A 25418-nucleotide genomic window follows, 5' to 3' on the forward strand; every position below is an offset into this window, starting at 1 on the left:
TAGGAGTAGGGACTCACCTGACATGAAAGCAAGACTTGCTACAAAGCTATAGTTAATTAAACAGTATGATGCTACCATGAGAAAACATAAAAGACCAACACAACAAATTTGGAAGTCTAGAAACAGGCCCAAGTATGCTTGGGAACCTGATATATCACAGAAATGTCATCACCAATCAGCAAGGAAAGAATGGTCTGTTCAAAAAAGGTGTTTGGAATAACCTAATAACCATATGTCAGGAAAAAAAATAAATCACTAAAATTAAATCATTAAAAATACAGAAAATTCTGACTCCAACCAAGATAGAACAGCAAGGCCCAGACTAACCCTTCCTCCACAAAAAGCTAGAAATTGCAGTAACAATTTCTATACATGGGATAGTGAAACAGTACCATAATTCCTGAGAAAAGAGAACAAAACAAACAAGCTCTACAATTTCCCCACATTATGCCTAGAGGGGAGCTCTAGCAGACGGAAGAGACAGACTGGAGTTTGTGGAGGCTGAGTCAGCTGGACATTGCAAAGCAGAGTTCCAACTGCAGGGAACTAAACAGAAGAAGGGTTCCATAAACCTGCATAGAAATCCCCTGAGACTCTGATGAACACTGAAATGCATATACATGATTAAGGCAAAACTCTAGGAGGTCATACAAAAAACAACCAGTGAGCTTTGAGCTGAACAGTTCCCAGAGCTCACATAGAAGAGAGCCCTGCTGATCACTGAAGGCATTCCACAGAAAGCCCAGCAGGATTATGCTTCAACAGTAGGACCAAACTTCACTTCAGTAAAGGTTAATCTAATCTGGCCTTAAAAACAGCTTTAAAAATAAGACACAAATGAATCAAAAGGAAATTCAATTAAATTAACTGCCTAAGAGAACAAAGCTTACCCTCTTCAAAGGAAGATAACAAAATTCAGATACTCAACAAGGGAAAACATTTTGTTCAAACAAAATCACTAGACATACCAAGAAGCAAAAAAGTATGACCCATGGCAAGAGAAAAAATTAGTAGAAAATCATAAAAATAGCCACAGATAAAGAACTTAGAAAAAAGTATGTTACAAAAGATATTCTATGTTCTCATATTATTAGAAAATATATAAATACAGGAAGGAGAAAATGGAAGATATAACGAAAAACCAAATGGAACTTCTAGAAATGAAAAATCCTCATCCTCAAAAGAAACACTCACTAGGTGAGAACCATAGCAGACTAACACTTCAAAAAAAAGAAAAAAGAAAACTTAAATTCACAGTAAATGAATCAGCCAAAATAGAAGCAAAGTAGGCAAAAAAGTAGGGAAAAAATAAACAGAGCTGCAGCAAACTGTGGGAAAGCATCAGATGACCTAAACTCTGTGTCATTAGAAAAGTAGGAGTCACAGAAAAAAATATTTGAAGAAATAATTGCTAAATATGTTCCAAATTTGGTGAAATTGATAAATCAACAGAATAAAAAAATTCAATGAATCAAAGGGCAAAAAACACAAAAAAAAAACCCTTAAAAGCACATTATAATTAAATTCCCAAAATCAGTGATAAAGAAAATATCAAAAACAGTCAGAGGGAAAAAAGGCACATTACAAACAGAAGAACAAAAATAAGTAATGACCATAGACTTTTCTTCAGAAACTACTCAAGCCAGAAGACACCTTCAAAGTGCTAAATAAAATTATCTTAGAATTCTATATCCATTGAAAATACTTTCCAGAATTAAGTCTGAAGAAAGACATTTCAGAACCCCAACCTCCCCCTAAAAATCTACAGCCAAGAGACCTATACCATAAAAATGTCACAGGACATTATTCCAGCAGAAGGAAAATGATACCAGATGGTAATGATACCAGATGGATCTGCATAAAGGAATGAAGATTCCCAGAAAAGATTAATATGTGAATAAATGAAAAGAATAATATGTGAATAAAAGATTGCTTTGTGTTCCTTAATTTCTTTAAAAGAAAATTACCTGCCCAAAGAAAAAATAACATACAGTAGGGCTTATTACAAATGTTATAAAAGAATATATCACACAAAATGGATGATGATAATATCAGAAAGGATAGAAAAGAGAAAAAAAAGGATACGGTAACATGATAACATTATATGTGAAGAAATATGATATTTAAAGGTAAGCAAAGGTTTCTTGAGACAAAAAGCATGAACCATAAAAGAAAATGATAAAATTGACTTCATCAAAACTAAAAGCTTCTGCTTTTTCAAAGACATTGTTAAGGAAAAGAAACAAAAGACCACAATTTGGGAGAAAATATTTACAATACATAATCAAAGAAAGGACTTATAGGCAGAATATGCAAACACCTCTTACAACTCAATAAGAGAACAAACAAGCCAATAAAAAGCAGAATATTTCAATAGACACTTCACAAAAGAAGATAACAGAAAAGCCATTGGGCAAATGAAAACATGCTCAATATAACTAGTCATTAGAAACATACAGCTAAAAACCACAGATATAGCACTACCCACCTACTAAGTGAGCTAAAACAAAAGACTGACAGTATCAAATGTTGACAAGGGGGGCGCCTGGGTGGCGCAGTCGGTTAAGCGTCCGACTTCAGCCAGGTCACGATCTCACGGTCCGTGAGTTCGAGCCCCGCGTCAGGCTCTGGGCTGATGGCTCGGAGCCTGGAGCCTGTTTCAGATTCTGTGTCTCCCTCTCTCTCTGCCCCTCCCCCGTTCATGCTCTGTCTCTCTCTGTCCCAAAAATAAATAAAAACGTTGAAAAAAAAAAAAATGTTGACAAGGATGTAGAACTACCAAAACTCTTACACATCATTGATGGGGATGTAAAATGGCACAACAATTCTGGAAAATACCTTGTCAGTTTCATAATGAAAGTAAATATACATTTATCATATGACTCAGCAATTCCACCCCTAACTATTTACTCAAAAGGAGTTAAGATACATGTTCATACAGCTTTATTCATAATGGCCCAAGAATGGATACAATCCACCTGTTCTGCAACAAGTAAATGGATAAACCAATTATGGTTTGTAGTATATCCATGCACTAGAATACTCAGCAAAACAAGCCAGATACAAAGTACACAGTGTATAATTCCACTTGTATGAAACGCTTAAAAAGAAAACCTAATCTATCGGATAAAAAGCTTCTATTTCTGGTTGTCTGGTGCCAGTGGTGGCGTTGGGGACTGACTAAGAGAGAGCACAAGAGAACCTTCAGAACTAATGGAAATGACCTGTTAATTTAATGCTATTTACACTAGTATAAACTCATCAAAACTCACTGAACTGTACTTAAAATGAGTGCATATTAATTGTATATTATGTATGTTAATTATACCTTAATAAAGTCAACTTTATAAAGTTAAAATAAATTATTTATTCATTTAAATAAATTAAACAAATCAAGGGAAATTACAGCCCTAAACATGAGAAATGCAAAATTTAAAAATCTTAAAAGTACAGAATCTCTTTGTGAAAGATTTCTTAAGATACACAAGTAAATTAATTTGACCAAAATAGAACATAAAAGGTTTTTTTTACCTTTTGATTAAAACCAAAAGAGAAGCCACAGACTATAAAATATATTTGCAAGACACAAGGTATGAAGAATTAGTACCTAGAATATATTTTTAGAATGAAGAAAGAAAGAAAGAAAGAAAGAAAGAAAGAAAGAAAGAAAGAAAGAAAGAAAGAAAGAAAAGGGAAGGAAGGAAGGAAGGAAGGAAGAAACCAAGAGAAAAAAATGGGTAAAAGACAGAAAAAGTATTTCACCCAAGAAGAAATCCATATGACCAATAAACAGCAACAAGATTCCTTTTCACACATATCAGATTGCAAAAATTAAAAAGCCCCAGCAATTGTTTGGCCTTGTAACATGTAGCAACAGGGCCAGTTGGGGATCTTAAGCCACGTTTGGGGGTTTTGGGGGGTTCCTGACACTGCTGCCACGTTTGATCATGTGCAATGACAGGCTTTGATAACAAACACAGATTTCTACCAGACAAGTTACAGCATTGATGACCAATCACAGCAATCCTATGACTATGGAGGAAGTGGAGAACCCTATAGCAAACAGTTTGCTGGCTATGACTACTCACAGCAAGGCCAATTTGTCCCTCTAGACATGAGGCAGCCATAACAGCCACATACTGGGCCAATTTTCCAGCCAACTCAGGCATACACTCTAACACATTAGCTTGTCTATGGAAAACACTTTGAGGATAAGCCACCTTTATTAGAAGAATCAGGTATCAATTGTGACCACATCTGGCAAAAAACATGAACAGTGTTACATCCATTACAAGTGGCAGATGGCAGCATCATGAATGTGACTGATTTGGCACAACCAATGGTTTTTTCCCTTGCCTTTGGAGCCACATTGTTACTGGCTGGCAAAATCCAGTTTGGCTATGTATGTGGCATAAGTGCACTTGGATGTCTAGGAATGTTTTTGTCTACTAAACTGAGTATGACAGGTGTTTCATTTGGTTGTGTGGCAAGTGTCCGTGGATACTGTCTTCTTCCCATGATCCTACTTGCCAGCTCTGCAAGGAATGGCAAGAGTCATTCTCACTGCTGGAATTATTGGATGGTGCAGTTTTTCCCCTTCCAAAATTTTTAATTCTGCATTAGCCATGGAAGAACAGCCACTTCTAGTAGCATATCCCTGTGCTTTGTTGAACGGAGTCTTTGCCCTAATTTCCATTTAATGAACTGAATTTATCTGGCATGTGGACATGACTGGGCCAAAAAGGACTCTGAACTCTTAAACTAGACAAGTGAACTGCTACAGGGCATCTCTCATGCAGATCTAAATTTTGGCTTTTGGCGCGGTAGAAGTAAAGATTATCTTTCGTTCATTTTTATAGAACTTCTGAATACTATCTTGGATTTACCTGCAGCATGAGTAGCTTTAAATGTTTGTGCTTATACAAATAAGAAGTGCTATTTCTTTCCTGTTCCTGTGGCCTTTGAAAAAACAAGTGTTTTTTCGTGTAAACTATTAAAATGCTTTTGACAGAATTTTAACAACTGTGGGAAACTAACCACAGAGCTGATAACCTTTCTCAAAACCACCCAGTCATAGTTAAGAAGACACAAGACTTATTGCAGAAATAGTTCTCCAAGGGATTAAGAAAGAAAAATCGCCTGTATTCTCCAGTTAGATGAGCTTGAAGCAAAAATGCAATCCCAATGTAGAGTTTTAGGAGTTTGCCCTTCAAAAATTTGATATTCCTTTAAATTATCTCATGGAGTTTTGCTAAAATTCAACAATATAAGAAGTTCACAATCTACTTTATTGTAGATGGAAATATGAACACCTGTTGAGATTAGCGTTAAATAAACCATAATGACATAGACTGGCCATGTTAATGTATATAGTTGAATCTCCAAGTTTCCTGGGGGGGGGGGGGGGGGCGGAAATCAACACTTTTTTGAGAAAAATATTTAAAATGTCACAATTTCAGTACTGCAGTTATTGATGTAAAGTGCATTTGATGCTTAGTAACTAAATTTTTCCCAATTAAAAACATTTAATGCCTGATGAAACCAAGTATTGGTAAAAAAAAAAAAATGGTCCAACAGAAATATATTTCTAATATATGTGTAAGTTGCTGTGACTCTGGAAAGCAATTTGCTTCAACTAGTAAAGATGTAAATAGCAAACAGCCCAGTAGTTCAGCTTCTAGACATAGAGAAAGACATGGATGTTTTGTATCACTGCACAGTATATGTGTTAAATTAGGGTGATGGGCACATAGATGTCTCTTATATTACTCTCCACACTGACAATTTAACCACTATCCTCCTCCCAAATAGTACATAAAGTGAAAGTTTGGAAATCAGATTTCAGGGTCACTCATTTCATGTCACTGGAGAATTATTTTTTCTACAGACAATATTTCCAATAAAAATGAACACAACAACTATTAAATCTTGGCTTCTATATATCATTCTCTACTCACAGGAAGCAAGAATCCTTGAAGAAATGCCTGAGAAAGAAAGAATAAGGACCTTTCCTGCCAGAAAATAGAAAGTGTTCCAAGAATGATAGGGATGTGGTTTAAAAAATATATAATACATGAGCTAGTTTTTAAGGACCTCCTTCAGGGATTCCAATTACATGTATATTAGACTAGTTCATATTGCTCTATATGTCACTAGGGCTGTGTCTGACGCATGTTGTTTGTTTTGTTTCTAGACCCTGTTCCCTCTGTGCTTTCTTTAGGCTAGCTTTTATTACTGTATATTTAAGTTCACCGATCTTTTCTTCTGCAATGTCTAATCTGTTCCTAAACCCATTCAATGAAATTTCCACTTATAATATTGTGCTTTTTTAAGTCCTAAAGTCCAATTTGGTTCTTTTTCTCTGTTTTTTGTTATGAAACTATCTTTAAATGCACAATTCAGCAGTTTTTAGTATATTTATTAAGTTAGGTCCATCACCACTATCTAATTCCAGAATAGTTCTGTCACTCAACAAAGAAACCCTCATACCAATTAACACTCCCCATTCTCACTCCCCATTCTCTCCTCCCCTCACCTCGTAGAAAACACTAATCACAGCCACAGATTTGCCTGTTTTGAACATTTCATATAAATGGAATCATACAAAATAAGGTATTTTGTGTCTGGCTTCTTTCATTTAGAATAATGTTTCAAGGTTCAACCATGTTATAGCATGTAACAATACTTCATTCCTTTTCATGGCTGCATAATATTCTATCATGTGGATATATTAAGTATTTTCATTCATTTTTTTTAGTTTGTTTTTTAATATCATTTTTTATTTTTTAAAATTTACATCAAAATTGGTTAGCATACAGTAAAACAATGATTTCAGGAGTAGATTCCTTAATGCCCCTTACCCATTCAGCCCATCTCCTTTTCCACAACCCCTCCACCAAACCTCAGTTTGTTCTCCATATTTATGAGTCTCCTCTGTTTTGGCCCCTTCCCTGTTTTTATATTACTTTTGTTTCCCTTCCCTTATGTTAATTCGTCTTGTCTCTTAAAGTCCTCATATGAGTGAAGTCATATGATTTTTGTCTTTCTCTGACTGACTAATTTCACTTAGCATAATACCCTCCAGTTCCATCCACGTAGTTGCAAATGGCAAGATTTCATTCTTTTTGATTGCCGAGTAATACTCCATTGTATACATATACCACCTCTTCTTTATCCATTCATCCATCGATGGGCATTTGGGCTCTTTCCATACTTTGGCTATTGTGGATAGTGCTCCTATAAACATGGGGGTGCATGTTTGCACCTTCAAAACAACACACCTGTATCCTGGGGATAAATGCCTAGTAGTGCAATTGCTGGGTCGTAGGGTAGTTCTATTTTTAGTTTTTTGAGGAACCTCCATACTGTTTTTCAGAGCGGCTGCACCAGCTTGCATTCCCAACAATGCAAAAGAGATGCTCTTTTTCTACATCCTCACCAATATCTATTGCTGCCTGAGTTGTTAATGTTAGCCAAGCTGACAGGTGTGAGGTGGTATCTCACTGTGGTTTTGATTTCTATTTCCCTGATGATGAGTGATGTTGAGCATTTTTTCATGTGTCAGTTGACCATCTGGATGTCTACCTTGGAGAAGTGTCTATTCATGTCTTTTGCCCATTTCTTCACTGGAGTCTTTGTTTTTTGGGTGTTGAAGTTCTTTACAAGTTTTGGATACTAACCCTTTATCTGATATGTTGTTTGCAAATAACTTCTCCCATTCTGTCGGTTGCCTTTTAGTTTTGCTGATTGTTTCCTTCACCGTGCAGAAGTTTTTTTATTTTGATGAGGTCCCAGTAGTTCATTTTTGCTTTTGTTTCCCTTGCCTCCAGAGACAAGAGGCAAGAAGTTGAGTAAGTTGAGTAAGAAGTTGCTGCGGCCAAGATCAAAGAGGTTTTTGCCTGATTTCTCCTCGAGGATTTGATGGCTTCCTGTCTTACATTGAGGTCTTGCATCCATTTTGAGTTTGTTTTTGTGTATGGTGTAAGAAAGTGGTCCAGGTTCATTCTTCTGCATGTCCCTGTCCAGTTTTCCCAGCACCACTTGCTGAAGAGACTGTCTTTATTCCATTGGATATTCTTTCCTGCTTTGTCAAAGATTAATTGGCCATACGTTTGTGGGTCCATTTCTGGGTTCTCTATTCTGTTCTATTGATCTGAGTGTCTGTTCTTGTGCCAGTACCATACTGTCTTGATGATTACAGCTTTGTAGTATAGCTTGAAGTCTGGGACTGTGATGCCTTCTGCTTTGGTTTTCTTTTCCAAGATCGCTTTGGCTATTCGGGGTCTTTTCTGCTCCCATACAAATTTTAGGATTGTTTGTTCTAGCTCTGTGAAGAATGCTGGTGTTACTTTCATAGGGATTGCATTGAATATGTAGATTGCTTTGGGTATTATCGACATTTTAACAATATCTGTTCTTCCTATCCAGCGGCATGGAATCTTTTTCATTTTTTTGTGTCTTCAAATTCTTTCATAAGCTTTCTATAATTTTCAGATTTTTTACCTCTTTGGTTAGATTTATTCCTAGGTATTTTATGGTTTTTGGTGCAACTGTAAATGGGATTGATTCCTTGATTTCTCTGTCGCTTCATTGTTGGTGTATAGGAATGCAACTGATTTCTGTGTGTTGATTTTATATCCTGCAACTTTGCTGAATTCATGAATCAGTTCTAGCAGTTTTTTGGTGGAATCTTTTGGGTTTTCCATATAGAGTATCATGTCATCTGCAAAGAGTGAAAGTTTGACCACCTCCTGGCCAATCTGGATGCCTTTGATTTCTTTGTGTTGTCTGATTGCAGAGGCTAAGATTTCCAATGCTATGTTGAATAACAGTGGTGAGAGTGGACATCCCTGTCTTGTTCCTGACCTTAGGGGGAAAGCTCTCAGTTTTTCCCCATTGAGGATGATATAGCCGTTGGGTCCTTCACATATGGCTTTTATGACCTCGAGGTATGCTCCTTCTATCCCTACTTTGAAGGTTTTTATCAAGAAAGGATACTGTATTTTGTCAAATGCTTTCTCTGCATCTATTGAGAGGATCATAACACTCTTGTCCTTTCTTTTACTGATGTGATGAATCCCGTGAATTGTTTTGCAGATACTGAACCAGCCCTGCATCCCAGGTATAAATCCCACTTGGTCATGGTGAATAATTTTTTTCATGTATTATTCGATCTGGTTGGCTAATATCTTGTTGAGGATTTTTGCATCCATGTTCATCAGGGAAAGTGGTCTATAGTTCTCCTTTTTAGTGGGGTCTCTGTCTGGTTTTGGAATCAAGGTAATGCTGGCTTCATAGAAAGAGTTTGGAAGTTTTCCTTCCATTGCTATTTTTTGGAACAGTTTCAAGAGAATAGGTATTAACTCTTCCTTAAATGTTTGCTAGAATTCCCCTGGAAAGCCATTTGGTCCAGGACACTTGTTTTTTGGCAGATTTTTTATTACTAATTCGATTTCCTTACTGGTTATGGGTCTGTTCAAATTTTCTATTTCTTCCTGTTTCAGTTTTGGTAGTGTATATGTTTCTAGGAATTTGTCCATTTCTTCCAGATTACCCACTGGCATATAATTGTTCATAATATTCTCTTATTATTGTTTTTATTTCTGTTGTGTTGGTTGTGATCTCTCTTCTTTCATTCTTGATTTTACTTATTTGGGTCCTTTCCTTTTTCTTCTGATCAAACTGGCTAGTGGTTTATCAATTTTGTTAATTCTTTCAAAGAAAAGCTTCTAGTTTCATTGATCTGTTTTTTTGGTTTTGATAGCATTAATTTCTGCTCTAATCTTTATTCTTTCCTGTCTTCTGCTGGTTTGGGGTTTTATTTGCTGTTCTTTTCCCATCTCCTTAAGGCATAAGGTTAGATTGTGTATCTGAGATCTTTCTTCCTTCTTTAGGAAGGCCTGGATTGCTATATACTTTCCTCTTATGACTGCCTTTGCTGCGTCCCAGAGGTTTGGGGTTGTGGTGTTATCAGTTTCATTGACTCCCATACACTTTTTAATTTCTTCTTTAACTGCTTGGTTAGCCCATTCATTCTTTACTAGGATGTTCTTCAGTCTCCAAGTATTTGTTACCTTTGCAAATTTTTTCTTGTGGTTGATTTCGAGTTTCATAGCATTATGGTCTGAAAATATGCACGGTATGATCTTGATCTTTTTTTTTTTTTAATTTTTTTTAACGTTTATTTATTTTTGAGACAGAGAGAGACAGAGCATGAACGGGGGAGGGGCAGAGAGAGAGGGCGACACAGAACCGGAAGCAGGCTCCAGGCTCTGAGCCATCAGCCCAGAGCCCGACACGGGGCTTGAACCCACGGACCGCGAGATCGTGACCTGAGCTGAAGTCGGATGCTTAACCGACTGAGCCACCCAGGCGCCCCTGATCTTGATCTTTTTGTACTTACTTAGGGCTGATTTGTGTCCCAGTATATGGTCTATTCTGGAGAACGTTCCATGTGCACTGGAGAAGAATGTATATTCTGCTGCTTTAGGATGAAATGTTCTGAATATATCTGTTAAGTCCATCTGGTCCAGTGTGTCATTCAAAGCCATTGTTTCCTTGTTGGTTTTGTGTTTAGATGATCTGTCCATTGCTGAAGGAGGGTGTTGAAGTCCCCTACTATAATGGTATTATTATCAATGAGTGTCTTTATGTTTGTGATTAATTGATTTATATATTTGGGTGCTCTCATATTTGGAGCATAAATGTCTACAATTGTTAGGTCTTCTTGGTGGATAGACCCCTTAATTATGATATAATGCCCTTCTTCATCTCTTGTTACAATCTTTATTTTAAAGTCTAGATTGAGTGATATAAACATAGCTTTCTTTCGTCGGCCATTAGCATGATAGATGGTTCTCCATCCCCTTATTTTCAATCTGAAGGTATCTTTAGGTCTAAAGTGGGTCTCTTGTAAACAGCATATAGATGGATATTGTTTTCTTATCCATTCTGTTAACCTATGTCTTTTGATTGGAGCATTGAGTCCATTGACATTTAGAGTGAGTACTGAAAGATATGAATTTGTTGTCATTATGATGCTTGTAGAGTTGGAGTGTTGGTGGTGTTCTCTGGTCGTTTCTAATCTTTTGTTGCTTTTGGTGTGTATATATATATTTTCATCTTTTCCCCCCTCAGAAAAGTCCCTCTTAAAATTTCTTGCAGCGCTGGTTTAGTGGTCACAAACTCCTTTAATTTTTGTCTGGGAAACTTTTTATCTCTCCTTCTATTTTGAATGACAGCCTTGCTGGATAAAAAATTCTTGGCTGCATATTTTTCTGATTCAGCACACTGAATATATCCTGCGACCACCAGGTATCAAGCTGTGGAGTTGCAGTCTTTGCGCTCCCCTTGTTTACAGTCTTAATGGAATTTAAACCCTCTTCTTTCTCCTTTCTCCCTTTTCAGTTTAGTCCCTGCGGCTGTTTCCAATTTTCCCACTTTCTCTCCAGCTGCTTTTGGGGAGGGGTGCTTTTCCCATATCCCCCCGCCCCGTATCTGTCCTCTCTCCACCCACAAAAGCACCTCCCTTCTCGTGGCTTCTCGCTCCCCAAGTTTACCTCTCCCCACCATGTACCTGCTGAGTTCAGTGGTTCAGGTTGTGCAGATTGTTGTGTTAATCCTCAGATCGGTTTTCTAGGTGTGTAGGATGGTTTAGTTTTGGTCTGGCTGTATTTCATGGATGCGAGACACACAAAAAGCTTCCATGCTGTTCTGCCATCTTGGCTCCTTCCTCATTCATCATTTCATGGAGATCTCCATTATTTCCACTTTTTGGTTGTTATGAATAATGCTGCCATCAACATTTAGTGGTTGTGTGACATATGTTATCAACTGTTTGGTATATACCTAAGAGTGGAACTGCTGACTCATATGGCAATGTTTAACTTTTTTTAAAGAAATGCCAAAATGTTTTATAAAAAGGCTATGCCAAAGTAGTTAAGACTTGCCCCAAGAATACATCCGGGGGACACCTGGGTGGCACATCAATCGAGCATACGACTTCAGCTCAGGTCATCATCTCATAGTCTGCGAGTTCAAGGCCCATGTTGGGCTCTGTGCTAACAGCTCAGAGCCTGGAGCCTGCTTCCAATTCTGTGTCTCCCTCTCTCTCTGCCCCTCCCCCACCCCGTCTCTCTCTCAAAAATAAATAAACATAAAATACACCTGGGATTCACACCAATGTGCTCTTCCTCCCTTACACACATAATTATCAACACATAATCATCAACCTGCTTCCAATAAACTCTACTTGGTTTTAATTTAGTTTTAAAATTGATGGTCAGCAATTATTAATTGCTAATTAAAAGATTACACTCTTGAATTAATACCATACTCTATATCCTTTATTAACACTGACAGATATATTTTTCTTGACTACTCTAAGAGTCCTAAAGAAAAAAAATAATAATTTTGGAGTAGGTTTAAAAAGTTTATCTGTCAGCCATCCATCATCATTGTGTTAGATCATTAAGGAGTCTACCACCAAAATCTTCAGGAACCTGAAAAAAAAGTCTTCAAGCTCTAGTAGCCATTAAGTAAATCTACATTTTAAAAGAAATTGAACCTAGGGAATAAAGGAGACATAAACTAATAGCATTGCTCAACCACATCAAAGCCACAACTTGTAATCACAAAAATATTAACTGGTAGGAAGTTTAGAAAACTGGCAGGGGAATACTTTATAAATTATTCTTTTTAAATATTTTGGAAAGTTTCAAGAGGCAATAGCATAAAAAGTCATAGTCCCAGAATTCCCTTAGCATTAGAAATATAGATATTATAGACAAGGGGAAAAACATGGTCCCAAAGACATTTAACTGTGCCCCAGTTTATCACATCACTATACATACCAGAGAAAAATAGAAGACTAGATTAAAAGTAAAAATATTTGTAGAATGTGGCAATTTGCAACACTTCCACGCCATTAATCTTGATGAGAGTAGATAGGTCTACTACATGTAAAAGCACATGAATTTCACAAAATACTTTTTGAACTAAAGTACAAGATCTTCCACTACAGAAAGGAATTTTAAAAGAATGATAGTGGTTTTGAAGCTTATTTTTCTGTCTTTAAAAATCAGAATAAAAAAATAAGAGCAGCTAATATATATATTATATATATATATATTATACATAATATATATAATAATAAAACTAATTTTTTATGGGAGAAGAAAATAGTTAACATTAATGGAGTTAACATTAAACATACTTTATTATGTACCTAATAGTGTTCTAAACACTAAACATTATCTCATTTAATCTTTACAAAAACTCTATAAGGTATTTAACCATCATTAATCCCACTTACAGATAAAGACAGTGAGGCTTAAAGAAATGAGGTCACTTGCCCAAATCACACAGCTAGTTAGTGGCAAAGTGGGGTGTGAGCTTACTTACATGGTCTAGGGCAGACACGCCTCAATACCATTCTATATTACTGACTTTGTCCATGTGGCCAATTATTTCCTAAGGATAAATTCCTATAAGTAGAAATGTTGGCTCAAAGAATATGCACAAATATTTCATACGCAGATAGTCAAAATATCACTCTGCATTCTTCAACTGGGGGCAAGAAGTAGATGGTAAAAAGAAGAGAATTTCTCAACATAGTGAAATCTGAAACTAGTTCCTTTATACCAGAGAGAGCACATAAAACCATTTCTTCTCCTCATTTCTCTCTCATCAAGTAAAACTACAATGTAGTGTAACCCTGAAGAAACCTCCAAACCACTTTAAAATGTTAATTACACCACAAAAAGAAGGAAAAATTGAATGTAACTCTAAACAATATGATCCATAGGGGCCGCCTGGGTGGCTCAATAGGTTAAGTGGCCGATTCTTGATTTTGGCTCATGTCATGATCTCACAGTTCATGGGTTCAAGCTCCACATCAGGCTCTGGGCTGACAGCACCGAGCCTTCTTGGGATTCTCTCTCTCCCTCTCTGCCTCTTCTGTGTTTGTGTTCTCCCTCTCCCCCACCCTCTCTCTCTCAAAATAAATAAACTTAAAAAAATATATATGATCCATAAGTAAAAAGTTATTTTTTTATCGAAGTTTAAAGGACAAACCACATATAGCATAAGCATCTTTCACCATTAACTATTACTAGTAATATCTGAGAAATATTACACTTTGAGAGATTTTCTCATTCATTAAATCCTCATAGTCATCTTACTATGTAGGTAAATGGAGATGAAATTTAAAGTAGGGTTTTTTTTCAAAAATTTTTTACTACAACAAAAATTAAGAAATATATGTTACGTCACAATATATACGCATATACATAGGTATTTAAAACAAAGTCTACAAATATACCTACTATGTATATTCTGTCTTTTTAACACTGTTCTACTACAGAGAATTCACATCCAACACACAGTTTCTGAAATAGTGGCTTACAGAGACTCCTGAATTTGAACCAAGGCTCTTGTATAACGAACATCCAGGAATACACAGCCAGAGCCAGAGAGATATTCTGGCTCAGAGCTCAGGAGACAGATCAAGGATGAAAGTAAGGAGTGGAAATCCTTAGCACATGGGTCATCTATGAAGTGGTATGAATATGATCAAAGGGAAGACGTATGGGGAAAAGCTGAGATTTGAAGCGCCTGTAATACTTCAGTCCTTCTTGGCAACCAGTTCCAAGGATGTTATTTTTCAATCTGTCCAAATGTCAAAGCAGGACTCACTTTTAGTTCTGCTTTTGAATGCTGGAGTGCGACATAATGCTTTCCTCAGTTCAAACACATGCAGAATACTTACATTCTCAAAAACAGTTTAATCTGATTTCTCTGTTTCCTAACTTCTTTCTCATTGCTGACCATTACGTTTATTTTCTTTCATAAAATGTTACTGACAAAAGCACACTACAGAACTTGGGGAAATGACTGCAAGAGAATTTAGTTTTAAAATACACATGATGCGGAGTCTCAGGGAAGATGGCGGCATAGGAGGACGCTGGGCTCACCGCGCATCCTGCTGATCACTTAGATTCCACCTACACCTGCCTAATAACCCAGAAAACCGCCAGAGGATTAGCAGAACAGAGTCTCCAGAGCCAAGCCCAGACGAGAGGCCCACAGAAGAGGGTAGGAAGGGCGGCGAGGCGGTGCGTGCTCCACAGACTGGCGGGAGGGAGCCGGGGCGGAGGGGCAGCCTGCCGGCCAAGCAGAGCCCCCGAGTCTGGCTGGCAAAAGCGGAGGGGCCGGACGGAGTGTGTTCCAACAGCAAGCGCGACTTAGCGTCTGGGAGGTCATAAGTTAACAGCTCTGCTGGGAAAGAAGGAACTGGAGGACAAAGGGAGGGAGAGCTGCTGAGCCCCCGGACGACAGAGCTCAGCTTGGCGGGGAACAAAGGCGCTAGCCAGCACCATCTCCCTCGCCCATCCCCCAGCCAAAATCCCAAAGGGAACCAGTTCCTGCCAGGGAACTTGCTCACTCCGCGCAAACACCCAACTCTGTGCTTCTGCGGAGCCAAACCTCTGGCAGCGAATCCGACTCCCTCCCGCTGCCACAGGGCCCCTCCGGAAGTGGATAACCTAAGGAAAAGCAAGCTAAGCCTGCCCCTCCTGCCCCCGTGCACCTTGCCTACCCACCCCAGCTAATACGCCAGATGCCCAGCATCACAAGCCTGGCAGTGTGCAAGTAGCCCAGACGGCCACGCCACCCCACAGTGAATCCCCCTCTAGGGGGATTCTAGGAGAGGGGAAGAGAAGGCACACACCAGTCTGACTGTGGCCCCAGCGGTGGGCTGGGGGCAGACATCAGGTCTGACTGCGGCCCCGTCCACCAACTCCAGTTATACACCACAGCACAGGGGAAGTGCCCTGCAGGTCCTCACCACTCCAGGGACTATCCAAAATGACCAAACGGAAGAATTCCCCTCAGAAGAATCTCCAGGAAATAACAACAGCTAACGAACTGATCAAAAAGGATTTAAATAATATAACAGAAAGTGAATTTAGAATAATAGTCATAAAATTAATCGCTGGACTTGAAAACAGTATAGAGGACAGCAGAGAATCTCTTGCTACAGAGATCAAGGGACTAAGGAACAGTCACGAGGAGCTGAAAAACGCTTTAAACGAAATGCAAAACAAAATGGAAACGACGACGGCTCGGATTGAAGAGGCAGAGGAGAGAATAGGTGAACTAGAAGATAAAGTTATGGAAAAAGAGGAAGCTGAGAGAAAGAGAGATAAAAAAATCCAGGAGTATGAGGGGAAAATTAGAGAACTAAGTGATACACTAAAAAGAAATAATATACGCATAATTGGTATCCCAGAGAGGAAGAGAGAGGGAAAGGTGCTGAAGGGGTACTTGAAGAAGTCATAGCTGAGAACTTCCCTGAACTGGAGAAGGAAAAAGGCACTGATATCCAAGAGGCACAGAGAACTCCCTTCAGACGTAACTTGAATCGATCTTCTGCACGACATATCATAGTGAAACTGGCAAAATACAAGTATAAAGAGAAAATTCTGAAAGCAGCAAGGGATAAACGTGCCCTCACATATAAAGGGAGACCTATAAGACTCGTGACTGATCTCTCTTTTGAAACTTGGCAGGCCAGAAAGAATTGGCACGAGATCTTCAGTGTGCTACACAGAAAAAATATGCAGCCGAGAATCCTTTATCCAGCAAGTCTGTCATTTAGAATAGAAGGAGAGATAAAGGTCTTCCCAAACAAACAAAAACTGAAGGAATTTGTCACCACTAAACCAGCCCTACAAGAGATCCTAAGGGGGATGCTGTGAGACAAAGTACCAGAGACATCACTACAAGCATAAAACATACAGACATCACAATGACTCTACACCCGTATCTTTCTATAACAACACTGAATGTAAATGGATTAAATGCACCAACCAAAAGACATAGGGTATCAGAATGGATAAAAAAACAAGACCCATCTATTTGCTGTCTACAAGAGACTCATTTTAGACCTGAGGACACCTTTAGATTGAGAGTGAGGGGATGGAGAACTATTTATCATGCTACTGGAAGCCAAAAGAAAGCTGGAGTAGCCATACTTATATCAGACAAACTAGACTTTAAATTAAAGGCTGTAACAAGAGATGAAGAAGGGGATTATATAATAATTACAGGGTCTATCCATCAGGAAGAGCTAACAATTATAAATGTCTATGCGCCGAATACCGGAGCCCCCAAATATATAAAACAATTACTCATAAACATAAGCAACCTTATTGATAAGAATGTGGTAATTGCAGGGGACTTTAACACCCCACTTACAGAAATGGATAGATCATCTAGACACATGGTCAATAAAGAAACAAGGGCCCTGAATGATACATTGGATCAAATGGACTTGACAGATATATTTAGAACTCTGCATCCCAAAGCAACAGAATATACTTTCTTCTCGAGTGCACATGGAACATTCTCCAAGATAGATCATATACTGGGTCACAAAACAGCCCTTCATAAGTTCACAAGAATTGAAATTATACCATGCATACTTTCAGACCACAATGCTATGAAGCTTGAAATCAACCACAGGAAAAAGTCTGGAAAACCTCCAAAAGCATGGAGGTTAAAGAACACCTTACTAAAGAATGAGTGGGTCAACCAGACAATTAGAGAAGAAATTAAAAAATATATGGAAACAAATGAAAATGAAAATACAACAATGCAAACGCTTTGGGACGCAGCGAAGGCAGTCCTGAGAGGAAAATACATTGCAATCCAGGCCTATCTCAAGAAACAAGAAAAATCCCAAATACAAAATCTAACAGCACACCTAAAGGAACTAGAAGCAGAACAGCAAAGGCAGCCTAAACCCAGCAGAAGAAGAGAAATAATAAAGATCAGAGCAGAAATAAACAATATAGAATCTAAAAAAACTGTAGTGCAGATCAACGAAACCAAGAGTTGGTTTTTTGAAAAAATAAACAAAATTGACAAACCTCTAGCCAGGCTTCTCAAAAAGAAAAGGGAGATGACCCAAACAGATAAAATCATGAATGAAAATGGGATTATTACAACCAATCCCTCAGAGATACAAACAATTATCAGGGAATACTATGAAAAATTATATGCCAACAAATTGGACAACCTGGAAGAAATGGACAAATTCCTAAACACCCACACGCTTCCAAAACTCAATCAGGAGGAAATAGAAAGCTTGAACAGACCCATAACCAGGGAAGAAATTGAAATCGGTTATCAAAAATCTCCCAACAAATAAGAGTCCAAGACCAGATGGCTTCCCAGGGGAGTTCTACCAGGCGTTTAAAGCAGAGATAATACCTATCCTTCTCAAGCTATTCCAAGAAATAGAAAGGGAAGGAAAACTTCCAGACTCATTCTATGAAGCCAGTATTACTTTGATTCCTAAACCAGACAGAGACCCAGTCAAAAAAGAGAACTACAGGCCAATATCCCTGATGAATATGGATGCAAAAATTCTCAATAAGATACTACCAAATCGAATTCAACAGCTTATAAAAAGAATTATTCACCATGATCAAGTGGGATTCATTCCTGGGATGTAGGGCTGGTTCAACATTCGCAAATCAATCAACGTGATACATCACATTAATAAAAAAAAAAGAGAAGAACCATATGATCCTGTCAATCGATGCAGAAAAGGCCTTTGACAAAATCCAGCACCCTTTCTTAATAAAAACCCTTGATAAAGTCGGGATAGAAGGAACATACTTAAAGATCATAAAAGCCATTTATGAAAAGCCCACAGCTAACATCATCCTCAAGGGAAAAACTGAGAGCTTTTTCCCTGAGATCAGGAACACGACAGGGATGCCCACTCTCACCACTGTTGTTTAACATAGTGCTGGAAGTTCTAGCATCAGCAATCAGACAACAAAAGGAAATCAAAGGCATCCAAATTGGCAAAGATGAAGTCAAGCTTTCGCTTTTTGCAGATGACATGATATTATACATGGAAAATCTGATAGACTCCACCAAAAGTCTGCTAGAACTGATACATGAATGCAGCAAAGTTGCAGGATACAAAATCAATGTACAGAAATCAGTTGCATTCTTATACACTAATAATGAAGCAACAGAAAGACAAATAAAGAAACTGATCCCATTCACAATTGCACCAAGAAGCATAAAATACCTAGGAATAAATCTAACCAAAGATGTAAAAGATCTGTATGCTGAAAACTATAGAAAACTTATGAAGGTAATTGAAGAAGATATAAAGAAATGGAAAGACATTCCCTGCTCATGGATTGAAAGAACAAATATTGTCAAAATGTCAATACTACCCAAAGCTATCTACACATTCAATGCAATCCCAATCAAAATTGCACCAGCATTCTTCTCGAAGCTAGAACAAACCATCCTAAAATTCATATGGAACCACAAAAGGCCCCAAATAGCCAAAGTAATTCTGAAGAAGAAGACCAAAGCAGGAGGCATCACAATCCCAGACTTTAGCCTCTACTACAAAGCTGTCATCATCAAGACAGCATGGTATTGGCACAAAAACAGACACATAGACCAATGGAATAGAATAGAAACCCCAGAACTAGACCCACAAACGTATGGCCAACTCATCTTTGACAAAGCAGGAAAGAACATCCAATGGAAAAAAGACAGTCTCTTTAACAAATGGTGCTGGGAGAACTGGACAGCAACATGCAGAAGGTTGAAACTAGACCACTTTCTCACACCATTCACAAAAATAAACTCAAAATGGATAAAGGACCTGAATGTGAGACAGGAAACCATCAAAACCCTAGAGGAGAAAGCAGGAAAAGACCTCTCTGACCTCAGCCGTAGCAATCTCTTACTCGACACATCCCCAAAGGCAAGGGAATTAAAAGCAAAAGTGAATTACTGGGACCTTATGAAGATAAAAAGCTTCTGCACAGCAAAGGAAACAACCAACAAAACTAAAAGGCAACCAACGCAATGGGAAAAGATATTTGCAAATGACATATCGGACAAAGGGCTAGTATCCAAAATCTATAAAGAGCTCACCAAACTCCACACCTGAAAAACAAATAACCCAGTGAAGAAATGGGCAGAAAACATGAATAGACACTTCTCTAAAGAAGACATCCGGATGGCCAACAGGCACATGAAAAGATGTTCAACGTCGCTCCTTATCAGGGAAATACAAATCAAAACCACACTCAGATATCACCTCACGCCAGTCAGAGTGGCCAAAATGAACAAATCAGGAGACTATAGATGCTGGAGAGGATGTGGAGAAACGGGAACCCTCTTGCACTGTTGGTGGGAATGCAAATTGGTGCAACGGCTCTGGAAAGCAGTGTGGAGGTTCCTCAGAAAATTAAAAATAGACCTACCCTATGACCCAGCAATAGCACTGCTAGGAATTTACCCAAGGGATACAGGAGTACTGATGCATAGGGGCACCTGTACCCCAATGTTTATAGCAGCACTCTCAACAATAGCCAAATTATGGAAAGAGCCTAAATGTCCATCAACTGATGAATGGATAAAGAAATTGTGGTTTATATACACAATGGAATACTACGTGGCAATGAGAAAGAATGAAATATGGCCTTTTGTAGCAACGTGGATGGAACTGGAGAGTGTGATGCTAAGTGAAATAAGCCATACAGAGAAAGACAGATACCATATGGTTTCACTCTTATGTGGATCCTGAGAAACTTAACAGAAACCCATGGGGGAGGGGAAGGAAAAAAAAAAAAAAAAGAGGTTAGAGTGGGAGAGAGCCAAAGCATAGGAGACTGTTAAAAACTGAGAACAAACTGAGGGTTGATGGGGGGTGGGAGGGAGGGGAGCGTGGGTGATGGGTATTGAGGAGGGCACCTTTTGGGCTGAGCACTGGGTGTTGTATGGAAACCAATTTGACAATAAATTTCATATATTGAAAAAAAATAAAAAAATAAAATAAAATAAATAAAAAATAAAATAAAATAAAATACACATGATGGTATACAGTTGAACTCAAAACACATCTTCAACAAGTACTATTGGATTCTTCAAGATCATAAACTACTACTGATTTTAAAGAGCTTCTTGGGGGGTGTTTTAGGTTTTAAGAGCTCCTGAGGGATATTAGTAGGCTCTCCTCATTTTATAACCAAAGAGTTTAAAAGACTAACTACTTTATTCTTTGGATTAATTTCACTTTGCTGAACAAAAGCTAAAAGAGTAACTTTTCATCTTTCATCATTTCTTCAACCTCAACATCACCATAAAAATACTGAGTCTTCCTTTGCAAGAAAATGACAAGTACCTTTGGCAGCCCCAAAGGTAACTCGTTTCTTGCATTTCAGAATGATATACTAGTGCTTATCCCAATCATGGATTATAAAGATGTATCACAAGTAGTTTCACATTAAAAAAATCTTGCTATCATTTGAAAGAAGATATGGCTAGCTAGCAACATATGATTATCCTATCTTAATTTATACATTTTGCCATTTTTTTGTATTTTTCAAAACAAATAAAATGAAACTTAGTAGGAAAACAAGTGTAACCCACTACTTTAAATTTCATGTTTTCATATCTAAAAGTATAATAGGCATTACTGCCATTTACCAATGAAAAAACCAGGGTCTAGAAAGGCAGAGTGAGTCATCTAAGTGGGTACACCTCAGTGAACAAACCAAGTTCTTGAGTTTGGAGATGTTTCCATTGGTAAAATAAGAATAAAATAATGAACAAACAAAAAAAGAATAAAATAATGAAAAGACAATAATCCACCAAATAATTCATCTTTGAGACTTTTTCAATCAGGGAAACATTTCATTATTTAGCCCCAGTGATGAAGGATGAGTGAATAAATAATTGAATACTCAAAAAAATCCAAGTGTTCCTTATGATAAAAATAAGTAAAATTAAAATAATATTCTCTATGATTAGAGATTAGGTGACACCTCAGCCATGAAGATCACATGACAGGCTTCAGAGTTGTCAGTGCTTTGTATGACAACTACCTTTGTCACCCTCCTTCCCATTCTCCAGTGGTTACATCAGATTTCCATTCTCAAATCATTACAAACATAAATTTTTATTTCTGTAAAGTAGAAATGGCATTTCTACTAATATATGCTATGTTATCAATAAGCGATCCCTTATGGGAGCTTCAAAAAAAAAAAAAAATAGTGAAATATGAAGACTTTTGAAAGGGCCCAGCATTCCCCAAAAGACCAGTGGGATCGAGTCTGTTCAGCCGGAGAAGGAGAGACTCAAGAAGACTCAAGTTTTCGAACAACGAAAGGAATAAAAAAAAAAAGTTTCATTTTCACAGAGAAGAGGTATAAAAAGGATAAGGTTTATACTAAGGTAAAAGAATTCAGACTACACATCAATTGGTCAGAACTCCCTGCCTAAAGAAAGACATATCAAGAGAGACTATTTCTCTAGGGGCTTTTAAGGAAACACAAACAAGTCGTCTTTGAATTGCTTAAAAGTAGACACAGATTCACCTACCACAACATGATGCCCTTTCCTACATGAAGAGTCCCAAACTGCTATAGCACTTTCATGACTTCTTTTGCTTTCAGGCTGAGAAAGTCCTTCACCCACCCAACATCAACTATATTTTAGATGTCCATTTTTTACATTTAATTCTCTAATTCAGCTGGAATTTATCCTGATGAATGGTATGAGAAAAGTCTTAAGTTTTTTCCCCCAGAAGTTTTATCAGCTATCCTAGTGATTACTGGTATATTTACAAACAGCTTAGATATTTTGTTATAGCCAAGAAATACCTAGGCACTTCCCTAAATTGCTATCTTTAAGGAGCAGCTAACCCCACTTTATTCCAGCAATTGACTTAACAGTAGTCATTTTATTTGGAGGTGATTCAACATCCTTACCTTGGCTCATCTACATCTTCAAAAACTCCAGCCATAAGCCCTGGGCTCTGAGAGCAAAGAGAACCACCAGCAAGAACTTTGGCCTAACATGGGCAAGAGCCCTCTGTCTGGTCAAGCACACCAACTAGGCACTCTCTGAAAAAAAGAATTGTTTTCCCTTAAGAATTACTATGGGACACAGACCCTAAGATAACTTGAAGAACATAACAAGAGGTAATAAGTCCATGATGGCATATAGCTCCACAGGATATCTGAGAAGTCATCAGACAAAAGAATCAAAGATTGGAAAGTTAACCCTTATAGGTGTCTCTGGCTTAAAAAATACATAGAAGATCTCAGCTATTTAGTTTGATAATCCAGTGTACGATCAATCTAGTGAATTTCAATGGCATTTTCTAAACTTGACATTTTAGAAGGTAGGGAGCAGGAAAGAGCTACTCAGTATTCCAGCCTCTGAGCAAATAAACCAGGAGCCAAAAGCCCAAGTGCCTGCAGGAGCAGACAAAAGGGATAAATGAGCAAAGAGTCAAGTGAACTTAGCTTGAGAGTCTGAGAAGCAGTGGGAAGCACTGCAAATTGGAGTTTGTGTCCCTGGAACACTTGCTCCTTCTAGTGGTGGCACTAGCCACACAGATGCAACAGTTGGTGCCCATGTAAATTCAAGCCCAGAGCAGCCACATTTTCCACTTTTTCTCTTCACAAATTTACAAATTCTTACCTGAACTTCCTGTTTCTTAAAGTTTGGCAATTAATTACATTTTCTTTTTAAAACACAGGGGTCGGTGTGCCAGGGTGGCTTAGTCAGTTGAGCGTCTGACTTCAGCTCAAGCTCGCAGTTCAAGCCACACTGATGGCTCAGAGCCTGGAGCCTGCTTCTGATTCTGTGTCTCCCTCTCCCACGCCCCTCTCATACTCTGTCTCCATCTCTGTCTCTGTCTCTCTCTCTCTAAAATAAATACACATTAACAAAACAAAATAAAACAAAACACAGAGGTCAAATCAGATGTATTTATAACTCAGATCTGGCCCAGAGATCACCAGTTTTGGAACTAAGATTATAACATTATACAACCCACCAAGTCTCTCAACTGTCCAAACACCATCCCCTGCTGCTGTGCCTTTTTGTGCCTCCTACGGGTGTCCATTTTTCCTCAATATGACAAATTACAGCAAGCTACACAGCTCAGTGGATTTTAGGGTACACATGGAATGGAATGAAGGATGCTATACCATCTCATTCACCCCACTTAAGAGTCAGCCAAATTCTATCTTAATAACAAACTGACATTTTAGAAATGAAAATTTATTATTATATACAGCTATGTTGTTTGGTCAGACTGCTGACCCAAATTAAATCATTTTCTAGTGATTAAAGAATAATTCTCATATCTCCAAAAAATCTTTTTTCTTTTTCTTTCTTTTTTTTTTTTTTTTGTTTAAGAACTCTTAGATGTTTTGTTTTTTTTTCACATATCAATAACTAACAGCTCTCAAGGTCACAACTTTTACATCAAGCTAGCATTATTTCATTCCAGAAGCAAAGGAATCAGCCTCAAAAAAGCCCATGAATTAAACTGAAAACTATTTCCACTGAAAATGCTATAGGATTTTTAGCTGCTACACAAAGTATGCTGATTACCTACTTTATTACTTACTTATCTAATCTAATAGCATCCTACTGCAGTCCAAGTAAGTCAAAAAGTTTGAAGAACTGAGTCAACCACACCAAGATTCAACCTATATATCTGCTTTGCACATATCTATATATAACACCTTTTCCCACAGACTCTTAACAAGATTACTATACTAGATGATCTTCATTGATCAAATGATGATCAAATTTATGATAATCTATACGTCCTTATATTTCTCCTTTTACTACATAAGGATCTAAAATATATGGTTTTCAATGCAAGGTGTCTCAAACATGTTCACTTGAGAAGGACTGGATCAGAGAAGGATAATAAATCTTGACTATCTGCACACATTAGTCTATTCTTGCTGATACTTAACTGCCAAAATTCTCCAATCTATCCATCCTTCTCCACCCTAAACACTGTATAAGTGATACTTTAGAAGGAGGCTGATTCTGACATCAATTTGGAAATAATCAGCTTTAATTCCTAGCAGAGATCAAAATGAACAATTGTGGTAGAACAGACCAGTGATGTCATACACACAGCTGATTCAAACTGGAATCTGTTCTCCAAAAAAAGTTCCAAGTACTTGTGTTTCCAAACCAGATCATTTTTACTACATAACATTATGAAAATGGAAAATGAAAAGAAAACCTAAGTAATTTTTATTCCAGTCTTTAGAATTCTTATTTTACCAGTGGCACATGGCAGTGAGTGGCTAAAAGAATCTACTCAATGAGTCTAAATGCATATTAAACAACAGCAAGTATTCATCATTAGGTACGATGTTCAAAAGGACATAAGCACTCAATCCTCTTTGGTTGAAAACAAAATACCAAGACAGCCCAGTGGTCTCAAACACCTGTAACAGGCCTAATCCTTTCATCTGTTCCCAATACTAATCCCTCTAAAAACAAACTCACTCTTATGCGCATGATTTATAGTTTTGTACTTTGTTTCTTCT

General features: G+C 37.7%; 1 protein-coding gene and 1 pseudogene across 2 annotated transcripts in view; one reads left to right on the plus strand and one right to left on the minus strand.

Moving 5' to 3' along the window:
• Nucleotides 1-25418, minus strand: part of DEPDC1B (DEP domain containing 1B) — a 90892-nt gene that overhangs the window by 17105 nt on the left and 48369 nt on the right. The window lies entirely within an intron of this gene.
• Nucleotides 3955-4778, plus strand: LOC124517462 (protein YIPF5-like; annotated as a pseudogene).

This window comes from Lynx rufus, unplaced genomic scaffold (assembly GCF_022079265.1).
Source record: "Lynx rufus isolate CCGP_SWC_20201006 ecotype Redwood Valley unplaced genomic scaffold, mLynRuf1.p SCAF_1, whole genome shotgun sequence".
Classification (NCBI taxonomy): domain Eukaryota; kingdom Metazoa; phylum Chordata; class Mammalia; order Carnivora; family Felidae; genus Lynx; species Lynx rufus.